The 10,221-nt window shown below is 41.3% G+C and overlaps 1 long non-coding RNA gene across 1 annotated transcript; it reads right to left on the bottom strand.

Annotated features, from left to right (window-relative positions):
* Positions 1 to 3,051: 3,051 nt before the first annotated feature.
* On the bottom strand, positions 3,052 to 4,441 carry LOC111955553 (uncharacterized). The gene is made up of 3 exons (XR_002876136.2): positions 3,983 to 4,441; positions 3,625 to 3,691; positions 3,052 to 3,441 (listed from the first exon to the last, which is right to left on the bottom strand). It is a non-coding gene; the product is annotated as an uncharacterized lncRNA (long non-coding RNA).
* Positions 4,442 to 10,221: the final 5,780 nt, after the last annotated feature.

The following is a 10,221-nucleotide window of genomic DNA, read 5'->3' on the forward strand; positions in this document are numbered from 1 at the left end:
CGAATCATAATACTATTCTACATAACAAAACCAWATATATATATATTTGGTTCTGTTATGTAGAATACTATTATATATATAACAGAACTGAATATAATAGCGTAGTATTACTTTACTGTAGGACAAAAACGCCARCGCATTTTCCCCTCGTGTGGCCAAAATTCAACAGCGCGCGTCACTAGGCAAAATACACAGGTAAACCATRTGCTCTAAAATTCGTTCACTGTACATCATTAAAAACAGCACTGAAGGCTACTTCGAAACAACAATGTACAACTCAAGAAGATCTAAATGCATATCTCCACATGAAACTGATTGAGATCAAATGMTTGGTATGCAGATGCTGCATGGACGTTTTACTGGTAAAACTTGTAGAATTATAATTCACGATTAACATTGGGAAATGTGAAGGGAAGGAGACCACACATTTTTTTGTTGTTGCGTAAAGTAGAGGTAAAGAAACATATGCTCAGAACCTGAAATATCTGACCCGCAGCCTTAAACCAGAACTCCACCCACTCTTTGTTCTCTTTGGTGCCTTTTTTCAAGCGCAACAGCCCTTGTCACCCCACCACCCTTTAATTCCCTCACATTTTATGTATCGGTCAGGAACCTGAGGTTTAAGGTCTAGAATGTAAAACATATTCGAATGCATTTTATATACAAGGATTTGAGTTTCATAACCCCCCCAATATGTTTTTTAAATAGGGAGTCCAAGGCAGCCAACAGACTTGCTCTACCATTTGATATGCAAGGCAGAATATCCAGTTGAAACTCTTAACAAAATGGCTGACCATGAACCACCCCAAGCATGGGGGCTTAAAGAGGACAGGCAGTAAGCCACACCATCTGTGCAATGTTGCTTTGCTCTCATAGACCAAAGTCCTTTGCACTCAGTCTTGCATCATATCAAGAATGTGGTGTTTTAAAAGCTATGCTTGCACTCTAATCTTTCATTATTGATCAAATGGGGATGGAGACTCAAAATGGCATGTCTGTTCGATGGTATTACTATAAATCTGTGTAGGCCTATTTTGTGTATTTGTCTTGGACAAATGTGTGGTCTTATGATGCAACATTGCAGGAAACATAATCTATTCCAAAACATGCAAATTAGGCTCAAGCTCTATTGATTTAGTATGTCACATTATCATAAAGTATCTGCTAACCCATTGTAAAAAATAAAATAATGTTTATAGAATGAAAAAGGATGAATGCAATGCCTCAAGGTGACCACCAGAGGGACAACCCACACTGACCTCTGAGAGGAGTGAATATCCGGAGTCTTACTCACTAAGCTGATTTGTTCATCAAGTTACCAGAATGGAGTTTGATATCCAACATTGCTCTGTCGCCACAAGCTATTTTTTTAGTATCACTTATGGATCCACAGATATTGCACACCCAGTCATGAGGAATGTAATTGTGGCGCAGCGGTCTAAGGCACTGCATCTCATCTCAATCACCGGCCGTGATTGGGAGTCCCATAGGGCGGCGCACAATTGGCCCAACCACAACTCTGGTAACTGTACAGGAGGAAGTTATCCTCCAAAAAACAGTGTGCTGTACTATCAGTGTCCACAAGATGGCAGACGGCGCAAGGATGAAGTCAAAACCAGATGAAACTGGATATGTGTAATCACAATGCACAGACATTGCAATGCCTTGTATCCTGGTACATGTCTTTTTAATTGCAAATCTCTAGAGGGTGCAATAATGCTTCAACCAACGAGTTTATCTGCCTTGTCAACTTTGACTTTGAATAGAGGCTTAATAATGCTGTTATAACATTCACATAATGTTTACCACAACTTAGCAGTTATTCTAGGTACTAAAACAGTGTTTTTTCTCTCTGCCATTCCACTTCTCATTGAGTACTTGTCAATAATCTTGATTGGTTAATATTCCAGCACTGATTAGGGCAGCTATACATGCTTTGTGACCCAAAAATATTCAGAAGTGCTATAACTTTCAAGGTAGTAAGATGTCATAGACCTTTTGATTTAAGTTCTGAAATGATCATTTCAGAAACATAGCAGGTCAGGGGTCAAATTCGAGGACTCATTGCTGGGGAATGCCATTCATGGTGGAACCCCAGTGATTCTCCTCCTTGACCCTGATAGTGGACTGTTCTCACATAGTTGCAGCGTTTCCTACAGTCCTTTGTCCGCCGGCAACGTTGTGACCTACTGCTGTTCATAGACGGTGGGGGTTGAGGTGAGATCAAACTAGAACAATGCTAAACACACACTGAAGTATTCTCATGGAAAACCTCAACAAGGGGCAGCTGCGACAATGACTCTCTTGGGTTGAAAATAGGTTGAAAATGGGATTAAAATGCATTGAGACACAAAGGAATAAGAAGCTACCACTGCATTTCCTCAACTAGAAGTATTGTCATTGAGTTAATTGAATGTGTATGTTAAATCACAGCAGGTTAGTGGCACCTTAATTGGGAGGACAGGTAATGGCTGGAGCGGAATCAGTGGAATGGTATCAAACACATGGTTTCCATTCCATTTGCTCCGTTCCGGACGTTATTGTGAGCCATCCTCCCCTCAGCAGCCTCCTGTGGTTAAATTATGAACGACCCTAAGACAATGTGATGGCACTTTTTAGCGTTCACACCGTGTATGACTTGTCCAGAGGATTTGCGAGCTGTTGTATTGTAGTTTTGTATTTTAAAACCACAAACTATAACTGTTTCTTCAGCCAAACGGCAGCCCCGCCACATTGTTGCAATAAAGCTTTAGGATTGGGCTTGACAAATGTAATCACTCTCAAATGTATAGATGGAGTATGAATGCAAGACTGACGGTCCATGACATTAACATAAGCATTTTAAGCATATTTTTCCAGTAAGTTAAAAAATGTACTTGTAAAAAATCCTCTGGACTTTTCATAACATGTACAATTATTGTTCAATATGAAAACATATGACTACATTCCCAAAGCTGTAAAACATTCCCCTCCTAAATGAAACTACATGTGTAGTATATGTATGCTATTTCGATCAACCTGATAAAAAGTCAAATGATTTGCAAATAAAACTGATTTAAAGAGTCAAACTTTAATGTAAATGCAATGCAAAAAAACACAGCAAACAAATGGGGGTGGAAATAAGCTAAAAGTTCAAAGAAGTTGAAATAGGCCTATACATTTTCAAAAACATTTTGTGGTGGGACCGCTTAACCTGAGGTGATGAATGAGAGTGCTGTCTTCCAAGTCTTTCCTTGTGTAGCATAACCAACGAAACATGAATGACTATTGTAGTAAGTTGTAGTGTGGATGCACAGGGTCTTTTCCTGCGCCCAGGGTTCCCCGAGGCAAGAGCTTGGCTGCAATCAGGCAGTTTGAGTAGGCTTGGAACAGGCACGACTGGCTTAGACAGCTCACTAGAGTTGGTGCTACTGGGCTGCTCAGCAGAGACCGATTAAGAGTCTGCGGGAGAAATGTTAGCAAAGTTATCACCAGTCTTCAATTATCTCTATGACTGTGACATTTGTTAGCTAGCTAGCAGTCCAGGGCATTTAGACCCAGTGATATTCAAGGTGTGTAAATCCACTCACAGAACCCATCTCATTGTGATAACATAGGCAAGCCAAAATAGAACTCTTTCATTACTTGATAAATCTGTAGGTTTGGGCTCAGTGTGGAAGGAGAGCAGCAGGCTGGGTTTGTCCTCATGGTCCTGAAATAAGATGAAACTGCAGTTTAACAAACAGCATTGATAGCCTAATTGTTGTCCTCTTAGGCCAGCTATGGTATATAGAMCAAGAGCAAGACAAGGCCTCAAGCTGACACTGGTTAATGTAAGAAAATATATTTTGTAACAGATTGAATAACATTTTCCATAAGAAAACAAATCTTAGAGAGGCAGGGAATGCTATGAGCTTTTTGTAAAAAAAAAAAAAACTGCAGTATCAGGTGCATTGGTGTAGAACAAACAAACACACAACCAAACAAATTTAGCTTTACTCACCATTGTAGAAACTCCGATTTTTCTTGTTTCTTTGTCTGAAAACAATTGAATGCTCTGATGTGCAGTACTACTGCACCTGAAGATGTTTACTGACTACAGCTACTTCTAGTTACATGGTTACGCTAGTTACATGTCTACGCTAGTTACACGGCTACGCTAGTTAACACGGTTACGCTAGTTACACGGTTTACGCCTAAGTTACAGTTACATGGTTACGCTAGTTACATGGCTACGCTAGTTACATGGTTACGCTAGTTACATGGCTACGCTAGTTACATGGCTACGCTAGTTACATGGCATAGAAGTCCATTCGAGGATCCAATACCTAAATAAAGTCTGCGGCTTCAGTCAGATTCCACCTTTATCCCCAAGTGTGCACTTGTACACTCCCCTTCATGAATTCAGCCGTTTGTGCACCAGTCCAAACCTTTAAATGCACGAGGAGTGACCGAGTGCAGACTTCTGGCTGAATGGTAGATCATTGTAATATACAACCTGCATGCCACACCCCTCCCCATTGTAATGTATGATGTCATTTAAAACAATGGCTGTATAAAATGCTCTCGTGCTTAAAAACAAAAAAGGAATGGATGTGGTTGGTGTGAGTCATCACAGGTGAGTTCAAAGCTCTTTTACTCTGAGCATTTATGTSAACAACTCACCCTGAATAGAAACACAAACCCAGCAGAAAACACCTATTTGCATCAGCTTGACCACTGATTTACTACTGTAACTTTACAATGTGCCAGACAGTGCTGAAAGAGGTACTACAGCTCCCCCCAAAACGTCCCCACATGGTCCCTTTACGCGAGCCTGGTATCAGCTGATTAGTAGTTACATTTTGACCGTCCTTAGTGTTACTGTTTTGAACGGTTCCAGATGTGGTTCCATGTCTTGTATCCCATGTGAAGAGATCTGTGTGAAGGATCTTAAATCAAGTCAGAAATGAGCAGCGGTTAAGGAGATGGCCTTGTCCCTGGAGGTGTGCCATTGTGTAAAATGCACCACTATTACCATAATTCATGAAGAGAGGGATTTCTGTACCGCACAGACTGTCTTCAAATCATTCTAGCGTAACGTATAGTATACAGTATGGTGAGTATAGAGGTGTTCTATATGTACAGTTTGATGGTGACTCAGTCCTTTCAGACTGCCTGTGTGTTCTTTAACTCTTCCAAGTCCCATCAGCAGTTAGACTGGCCAGGACTCCCGCAAGCTTTAGAACCATTTTCAAACCTAAATCAATAGTTAGGCCTAACTTCTGACATATGGAACACTAACTAACTCATAACAGTGAGTCAACATGCCTTTGATTTAATTTGTCTGGCTACGGCTCATGATTTGGCAATGGCCATTTATCCCCGGTGTAGGGCAACGTGCCAAGGGCAACYTGCCAACGACATGCATTCACCATTACACAGATGGCATACCCCAAAGAGGAAAACATCTTGACCAGCCAAGTGATGTCATTGTCTATACAGGCGCTCTTGCTGTGAATGAACACTGCCATTCATTATATCATAGATAGAGGAAGTGGAGTGATTCATGTACTCAGTTATGGGGTTTGTGTGTAGCCAGGCATGTGTGTGTTATGTAGGAAGGTGAGCTATAAAAAGGACTGCCTGAAACCTTTTAGGGTTTTTCATTTTCTCACGCTAAACAGCACAAAATTGTGGGAAAAGCTGCATAGCACAATATAATTGTACAGCCAGGGTTGGGGATTACAAAAAAAACGGTAACTGTAATCRGTTTATACTTTGAGGATTGTAATCCGTAATACTTTGAGGATTACTTTTAATTTCAGAAAGGATGTTTGCGAGAAAAAAAWTCTTTGACACTTCTCTTTTTTCTCAATGACATTCAAAAATAGCATTGAAAAAAGGCGCAAGTTTAAGTTTGTTCCACCTGAGTGAGTCTGACCACAAGTCAGAGACCACTATGATGACACACCAAATGGGWTTGATGGATTGCGGGAAATTAGCAGGAATAGGCTTTTGTAGGCTACAGTCCAAGCTATGACTTCCAATGGTACGACTGCTGTTGGCATCCAAAGATTATTCAACTTGAATAAATGCTTGGAGATAAGGATGACAGCAGTGGTGTAGTCTACGGCTATACGGATATCACTTATTATTGTACATAGCGCATTGATGTGAATCACACTGCTGTTCTGTCAGTTAGCTATTTGCACCTAACGGATTGTMGTTGTTGTGGATGGCTGTTCACAAATCTAAATGTGTATTCGAACCTAATAATGGTTGAATTCAAGAAGTTTAAGCTGCCTATCAATCATTGTTTTTGAAACCAGTGGACAGCCAGTGAAAAATGCGCTGCACAGGATCCCAGCCTATAGAATAGGCTGTTATTACTCAATCTAATTCATGCTGATACGTTTTTTAAAATCCATAGGCCTATTGGGCATGTGTTCAAACTCACTCACTTTTGATAGATTTAAAGGGGCAATCTGTAGTTGCTACATCAATTTTTGGACTTATATGTATATACAGTGGGGAGAACAAGTATTTGATACACTGCCGATTTTGCAGGTTTTCCTACTTACAAATTATGTAGAGGTCTGTAATTTATGTACACTTCAACTGTGAGAGACGGAATCTAAAACAAAAATCCAGAAAATCACATTGTATGATTTTTAAGTAATTAATTTGCATTTTATTGCATGACATAAGTATTTGATACATCAGAAAAGCAGAACTTAATATTTGGCACAGAAACCTTTGTTTGCAATTACAGAGATCATACGTTTCCTGTAGTTCTTGACCAGGTTTGCACACAGTGCAGCAGGGATTTTGGCCCACTCCTCCAAACAGACCTTCTCCAGATCCTTCAGGTTTCGGGGCTGTCGCTGGTTAATACAGACTTTCAGCTCCCTCCAAKGATTTTCTATTGTGTTCAGGTCTGGAGACTGGCTAGGCCACTCCAGGACCTTGAGATGCTTCTTACGGAGCCACTCCTTAGTTGCCCTGGCTGTGTGTTTCGGGTCGTTGTCATGCTGGAAGARCCAGCCACGACCCATCTTCAATGCTCTTACTGAGGGAAGGAGGTTGTTGGCCAAGATCTCGCGATACATGGCCCCATCCATCCTCCCCTCAATACGGTGCAGTCGTCCTGTCCCCTTTGCAGAAAAGCATCCCCAAAGAATGATGTTTCCACCTCCATGCTTCARGGTTGGGATGGTGTTCTTGGGGTTGTACTCATCCTTCTTCTTCCTCCAACCACGGCGAGTGGAGTTTAGACCAAAAAGCTCTATTTTTGTCTCATCAGACCACATGACCTTCTCCCATTCCTCCTCTGGATTATCCAGATGGTCATTGGCAAACTTCAGATGGGCCTGGACATGCGCTGGCTTGAGCAGGGGGACCTTGCGTGCGCTGCAGGATTTTATTCCATGACGGTGTAGTGTGTTACTAATGGTTTTCTTTGAGACTGTGGTCCCAGCTCTCTTCAGGTCATTGACCAGGTCCTGCCGTGTAGTTCTGGGCTGATCCCTCACCTTCCTCATGATCATTGATGCCCCACGAGGTGAGATCTTGCATGGAGCCCCAGACCGAGGGTGATTGACCGTCATCTTGAACTTCTTCCATTTTCTAATAATTGCGCCAACAGTTGTTGCCTTCTCACCAAGCTGCTTGCCTATTGTCCTGTAGCCCATCCCAGCCTTGTGCAGGTCTACAATTTTATCCCTGATGTCCCTTACACAGCTCTCTGGTCTTGGCCATTGTGGAGAGGTTGGAGTCTGTTTGATTGAGTGTGTGGACAGGTGTCTTTTATACAGGTAACGAGGTCAAACAGGTGCAGTTAATACAGGTAATGAGTGGAGAACAGGAGGGCTTCTTAAAGAAAAACTAACAGGTCTGTGAGAGCCGGAATTCTTACTGGTTGGTAGGTGATCAAATACTTATGTCATGCAATAAAATGCAAATTAATTCATTACAAATCATACAATGTGATTTTCTGGATTTTTGTTTTAGATTCCGTCTCTCACAGTTGAAGTGTACCTATGATAAAAATGACTTTGTAAGTAGGAAAACCTGCAAAATCGTCAGTGTATCAAATACTTGTTCWKCCCACTGTATATATATACATTGATTCTTGAGGAATATAACTTAGAAATGCCTCATGAGCTTAGTTCAACTGTCACACTCCACGAGAACCCAAAATATAAGCTTGTTTTTCTCCATTGTTTGTAAACATTGTACATGTAAACAAACACGGTATAGCCTCATAACATTGTTAAAACAATCATTTTGATATCATGGATGGTCAGTCCTTGCATCCATAGCTCTGTCTATTAATCTGAGAGTGGTTACATTTCTCCAGGCCCATCCCTCAGCTTTTTACCAAAACAGAGGCGGGGCGACCGTTTTGTTATTGTTTCATCTGTGGATTWGCCCTTTTAAACAGCTGCACATTATCAAGATATCAAAGTGTCACCAACAAAAAGTTAAACAATAGGCCTATAGCAAATGCAGCATATGACATTCATTTTTCACATGTAAATGGCATTTTTTTCAGTAACAAAGCATGCCATTCGATGAGCGCAGCATTTCTTTTTCAACTCGAATCAATGAGCTCAGTCAGTCCTCCATGAAAACAAAATCATAAACAACAGAGCAGAGCTGGCTAATAAGTCCTTAGTTTTGGGGTTATGATCAGATAAAACAATTTGTCTAATCTATACTTCCATATTTCCAAGTCCTATTCTTGAAGATCAAGGGGTATAACATTTATTGGAATGACTGGAATTCTGATAGACTTTGGTTTTTAATGTAAAACAGAATGTAATCAGATTACGTTGCTGAGTTTGGGTAATCCAAAAGRTATGTTACTGATTACAATTTTGGACAAGTAYCTAGTGACTGTAACGGATTACATTTACAAAGTAACCTACCCAACTCCGGCTACAGCACAATGTATGGTGCAACTTTATTTCATGATGTTCGCGGTGGCAACACATTGCACGCCATGCAATCACTAGCTGCAGTATTTGAAACTCAACTTGGATTGTGCTTTCTCCATTTCTGAAACTATTTGGTRTGSAGCTTGATTCCTGGAATTGAACAYTTGTGACTCTCACCCTCACCCTTCACCCTCTTCGTCTTATGATGTAATAATTGTATGATCTCCCTAAATTGGCCCCCATCCACTAGTCTTACAGAGACAATGTCCCTGACCTGCCATAGGGAGGGCAAGAATGTGGCAAGTTTTCATTCCCTGATCCTTGTAGTGGTCACCGAAGGGAGCAACCAATGTTAGAGAAGTGAGTAAGGGTACATGCCTTACAGCCCAGCCCGGCCAGTGGGGGATATGGACCTTGAACGTCTGCCTTGTAGGTAACTTGGAATGTTCTCAATGTAAGGTCAAATATAGGCTATGATGGGGGATAGCCAACTGTCATGTAGGTCTACGTGCACATCTTGGTAAAAGCATAGTTTYTGGTCCGTTGACTACGGTCTCACTGACCACCTCCTGAACTCTGCTTGACTTGTGCTGGCATTCAATCAAATCAGTACWGAAACGTTGTTAAAACTGCACCACGAATACAATTGTGTCTGTAGACATTGTCCAAGCAGTTATAACAAAATCAGAGTTACAATGTCATTACCTATCCAACTATCATGTAAACTAACTAGGTTTGTGGACAGTGGGACCTTTGCAGAATATACAGTGCTTTCGGAAAGTATTCAGACCCRTTGACTTTTTCCACATTTCGTTACGTTACTGCCTCATTCTAAAATTGATTAAATTGTTTTTTTCCCTCATCTATCTARACACAATACCCATAATGACAAAGCAAAAACAGGTTTTTAGACATTTTTGCTAAACAACTGAAATATTACATTTACATAAGTATTCAGACCCTTGACTCAGTACTATGTTGAAGCACCTTTGGCAGCGTCGAGTCTTCTTGGGTATGACGCTACAAGCTTGGCACACTTGTATTTGGGGAGTGGTTCCCATTCTTCTCTGCAGATCCTCTCAAGCTCTGTCAGGTTGGATGGGGAGTGTCGCTGCCCCACTCTGAGTCCTGAGCGCTCTGGAGCAGTTTTCATCAAGGATCTCTCTGTACTTTGCTCCTTCATCTTTGCTTCGATCCTGATAATCTCCAGTCCCTGCCGCTGAAAAACATCCCCACAGTATGATGCTGCCACAACCATGATTCACCGTAGGCATGGTGCCAGGTTTCCTCCAGACGTGAGGCTTGGCATTCAGGCCAAAGA

Source organism: Salvelinus sp. IW2-2015, linkage group LG31 (genome assembly GCF_002910315.2).
Source record: "Salvelinus sp. IW2-2015 linkage group LG31, ASM291031v2, whole genome shotgun sequence".
Lineage (NCBI taxonomy): Eukaryota > Metazoa > Chordata > Actinopteri > Salmoniformes > Salmonidae > Salvelinus > Salvelinus sp. IW2-2015.